Genomic DNA, 5,363 nt, shown 5'->3' with positions numbered 1-5,363 from the left:
AACAAATGGGTTTTTTCATATTTTAGAAGAAAACAGAGATATTATGAAGAAATCTTCCAATGGTTTGCCAGTGTGAATCTATAAAAGTCCTTTTAGATAAATATAACCAGGTAGTCTGTTATGTATATTACTGGTTCATCAATTGAAAGATTATTCTCTGAATAATCTAGAGATTGGTTGTAGGTCTGTTTTTATTTTGTTCATATCTTTGCAATAACTTTACATTAAAAAAATAAAAAATAAATTTGACCTTCACTTGTCCTTGACTACTTCAGAGCAATTACCATAACTCTTCTGCATCATTGCCTTTCCTTTGATTCTTTTTAAGCAGTTCTTGCTTTCTGGTGATGACTCTCTGAACCTTGTATGAAAAAGAAGCATATTCATACTTACTAAGTTCATTTAAATTTAGAAGCAGATGCAGCCCCATACATTATCCCCTTGAAACCTTACCAACAGAAAGCAGATGTGTCTGTTTGATAGCTGGCTCTACTTCAGTAAATTTCATTTTTTTAATTTTAATTGATTCCTAGAAATCTTAGAGGCCTGATATTCCTGTACCTGAGCTATGCTTAGAAAATCACCTGAACCTATTCAATGAATTGGATGTAGACTTTTCCTTATATGAAGTCTTTATTCCAGTTTATAGAACAGACCAAGATTCAATGGCGCCTCTTATTAGGGAATGGAAGGATATTTTTGCAGTTCTCCATTAGAGCAGGAGAAACCGGGTGTCTGTTCAATATTTTGGAATTGGATTTCTATCAGTCCCCTCAACACCTCAAAGTACAGTATGCCCAATTTTTATCATTTGAAATTTAAAATATCTGATTATCTAAAGCTGTTCTAGAAGGTACGTCACATCTCCAGATCAATCTTGCAGTAGATGCGATGATCTGCAAAAAATAAATCTCTTCTTTTCCCTTCTTCCAATCAAAATAGCCTTGGTGGAGCAGTGGGCTAATGCCTCCTTAAGTAACACCAGCTGCCTGCAATTAGTGCAGGTTCGCATCCCACCAGGCTCAAGGTTGACTCAGCCTTCCATCCTTCCGAGGTAGGTAAAATGAGGACCCAGATTGTTGGGGGCAATAAGCTGACTTTGTAATAATGCCGCTTGGGGTGTGTGTGAAAGCCCTAATAAGCAGGCATATACCGTATATACTTGAGTATAAGCCGAATTTTTCAGCCCACTTTTCGGGCTGAAAAATCCACTTCGGCTTATACTCCAGTGAACAAAAAAAAAAGAACTGTCCCTTCGTTCGGGCCAGGCTGCTGAGAGAAGGGAGCGGCAGAGCCTTGCAGAGCTGGTAGACTCTGCCGTTCCGCCGGTAGACTCTGCCGCCTCCTGGTCCACCCTGGCGCCCGTCCTTGGTCTCCTGCTCGGGTGCTGGGCAACTGCCGGCTGCGCCACCGTACAGCTGCTCCCCGGCCTTCCGGACGGCCCCGGAGGCTGCTGGGCCGCGTCGGCGGCCGCGCCCTTCCCTGGCTTGTTCCCGGAGCCCGGCAAGACGCCCTGTGGCCTCTCCAGGTGCCGGGTGGGTGGCCGCTGAGCCGACTCGGCGGCCGCACTCCTCCCCGGCTCGTCGGCTGCTTCCAAGGGCCGGCGGGTTGCTCCGCGGCCACTCCAGCTGATGGGCGGGTGGCTGCTGCGCCGTCTCGTCGGCTGCGCTCCTCTCCGGCTCATTGGGGAGGGGCGGGCGCTGGCGGCTGCTTCTGAAGGCCGGCGGGTCGCTCCGAGGCCTCTCCAGATGATGGGCGGGTGGCCGCTGCGCCGTCTCCTCGGCTGCGCTCCTCTCCGGCTCGTTGGGGAGGCGCGGGTGCTGGCGGCTGCTTCCGAAGGCCAGCGGGTCACTCCGCGGCCTCTACAGCTGATGGGCGGGTGGCCGCTGCGCCGTCTCCTCGGCTGCACTCCTCTCCGGCTCGTTGGGGAGGCGCAGGCGCTGGCGGCTGCTTCCGAAGGCCGGTGGGTCGCTCCGCGGCCTCTCCAGCTGATGGGCGGGTGGCCGCTGCACCATCTCCTCGGCGTGTGTGTGTGTGTGTGTGTGTGTGTGTCAGACCCGCAGGAATGGCTAGTAAAGGTGGCGGCAGTCCGGCATTTGCGTTTCTCTGTGTGTCAAGCCCCGTGGGCCCGACACACAGGAAGGGGGGGAATGCCGGAATGCCGCTTCCCTACCAGCCATTCCCGTGGGTCTGACACACACACACACACACGAGGGGGAGAAACAACGCTCTGGGTGGCAGAGGCCTGGAGAAGGAAAAATCGGCCGCAGCCTCGGGGGCGCCGCCGTGATTCTGCAGGGGCCAGGTAGTGAAGACTCACCGGGGAGGACGGGTGCCGTTGCAGCACCCGGGGAAGCATAGCCTGCTTGACCCACGGACGGCGGGGGAGACCGGTGCAGGGACACGCTGGGGAGCCTCCGCCGTGGGGAGGTACCGCCACTGCCTTTCGCTCCTCCACGACTGCGGAGGCTTCCCGGCAGCGACGTCGAGAGCCGCAAAGCAGGAGTGCCCGCCGGACCTTTTTCCTTCCGTGTGCGGAGCGAAGTGCTTCAACTGCGTCGTGGAAGCACCACCCGAGAGTCTTTCGGGTGGTGGATCCAGCCCCGCCACGGGCGCTGAGTTTGAAGAGAGGCTGGGCCTCCCGCTGCATCAGCCGAGAAGTGGAGTTGCCGGTCCTCGTACTTTCTAAAAGCAGCGGGTGCAGATGCGCTGCTGAAATGTTCAAAATCCAACTTTTCTGCTTTTTGAAACGCACCACCGGCCACTCCGTCCAGAAGCCCAGATTCGGGAGGGCTGCTTGGCTTCCACTTGAGCCCATCTATGTCCGCGAGCCCCCCCCCACTACCCCTAGACCTCAGCCTGGGTCCCCTGTCCGACCCGGAGGAGTATTTTTTTAAAAAAACTTCCATCAGGATTTGTTCCTGGAGTTTAAATCCTTGCAGTCCGAAGCAAGAGAGAAAGCCGCGACCTCCTCCTGCGGGAGATTCTCTGCCGGCTCCGAAGAGCTCGACCACCAACGCCGGGGCGGCAGAGGCTTGCAGGGCTGGCAGAGGTGGCGGCAGTCCAGCGTTGTTTCTCCCCCTCGTGCATGTGTGTGTGTGTGTGTGTGTGTGTGTGTGTGTGTGTCAGACCCGCAGGAATGGCTAGTAAAGGTGGCGGCAGTCCGGCATTTGCGTTTCTATGTGTGTCAAGCCCCGTGGGCCCGACACACAGGAGGGGGGGACGCCGCTTCCTTACCAGCCATTCCCGCGGGTCTGACACACGCACGCATGCATGAGGGGGGGAAACGCCGGACTGCCGCCACCTCTACCAGCCGTTCCCGCAGGTCTCACACGCATACACACACACACACACACACGCACGAGGAGGGAAACAATGCTTGACTGCTGCCTCCCTAGCAGACCTTCCCTGCGGGATGTGCTGCCAGGAAGCCTGGCAGCCTGATGAGCGGACCCTGCGAACCGCGGCCGAGCCAGCTCCGGGATGCTGCCAGAGTCAACGAGCGGCTCGTCGTGGCACAGAATATAGGTATGTTGCTAAGAAGGGGCCAAGCTTATACTTATACTCGGCTTATACTCGAGTCAATAACTTTTTCCAGTTTTTTGGGGTAAAATTTGGGGTCTCGGCTTATACTCGAGTCGGCTTATACTCAAGTATATACAGTACATAGAATGAAGGCTATTGCTAAGCACATTGGTTTGTGCTTTAGATTGTAAGCTGCCCTGAGTCTTCGGAGAAGGGCGGGATATAAATGGGATTAAAAAAAAAGTCTGCTTCTAGTAGTTAGCCTCTCAAATATTGCTGATGCCTGGAATAGAAGGCATTCTTTCACATAATCTGGAATAACAGCTTTAGTGCTGATCAAACAGGATAGACTTTTGTTAGCTTTCTTTAAACCTGATCAACTAATCTCAGCCACTTTCTGTCTTTGTTAAAATAAAAACTTCCTTCAGAAGAATCTTTTTGGCTCACTTCTATGCAAAAACTGCAAATTCTTTGTTATACAACAGCAGAAGTCTCTTTAATTCTGTAAGTTAGCTGAAGTTTAACGTTTATTTGGTAACATCTTTCAGTTTCCAGTGCAAATCTGTGAACATTACTTGAAAAGAAAGCCACATATTAAGTTTCATGGGATCTGTTATCAAATGATACAATAGCTTGGAGTCAATTCTTTCCTGGTGACCCTGACACTGTAAAGGGTTCCTTGGTCTTTCGTTATGCTTTCAGATCTTGGGTTGTTTATTATAAAGTAGGTTAACATTAGTTTCTCTTATTAGCTGCTGCAAACCAAACTTTCTGAGTTGCTATCAGTATGAATTGGGTTGTCTTTTCTTTGTATCAGACGCTTGTAGGGATGGTTGATTACATTCATGGAAAGCACCATCTGGAACATGCTTATATGAAGTAAACATTCTATGTTTGCTCATTCTTTTATTCCCTTCTAACAACATATATCCATATTTATTTTAAAATAACTTGATAGAAATGACTGTGAAACTAGGCAAGTTTTGGAAATCCTACTGATGTAATATCTGGGGCCAACAATATAGCATATAGTATATTTCCTTGAGTATTTCATCTCTTAAGTGTTTCCCATTTCTGAATTTTATATACTGTCTTCTTCTAACACTTTTTCCTAAACTGACTTCTATATTAGAAGAATAATATTATAATTTAAATCTCTGCCTACCCATGTTACTACTGGTTCTATAATGTGGATTCTTCTTAATATTTGGGTCTCATTTATAATTTAAAAAGATGTAGATAGGCATTAGTAAACGTTTTGGGTAAGTAGGCACAGGAAATTTCAAGATCACATTGTGGACCATATAAAAATAGCTGCCAAGCTATTGCCAAGCCATTACATGGGTAGATGCCTTTACAGAAGCCAGGTATGAACAATCCAAAGTAGCCTTATTAACTTCAGTGGGATTTATCTCGTATCAGTGTAGAAAGAATTGCTTGGTTAATTACATGAAGGACACAATTAACCATATACTAACCAAGACATGTACTAACCAAGTGGTATTTCTGCTTTAGGCAGTTTAGTAGAGTTTGCTCACTGTCAGCATGCTATGAAAATTTAATACTCAGTTATTTCTCTCTTAATTATACTTAATGAGCTTCTTTTTTAACAAATAAACACATTCCAATATTCTGACTACAATTCATATCACGAAACATTATTATGTTCACAGAAATGGTGTTTCTCCGTAATTGGATGAGCCTCAGACAAACAAGAACTATACAGGTGCCTACTTCTCTTGATGCCTTTCATTGCTGATGGCAACTTAATTTATTCACTTATTTATCCCGCACATTCTTCCTTAAGGCATAGCTGATCCCAATTAAGAGCTATATTT

Source organism: Vipera ursinii (assembly GCF_947247035.1).
Source record: "Vipera ursinii genome assembly, chromosome: 2".
Lineage (NCBI taxonomy): Eukaryota > Metazoa > Chordata > Lepidosauria > Squamata > Viperidae > Vipera > Vipera ursinii.
The sequence above is the reverse complement of the archived record's forward strand: the minus strand, read 5'-3'. Positions refer to the sequence as shown.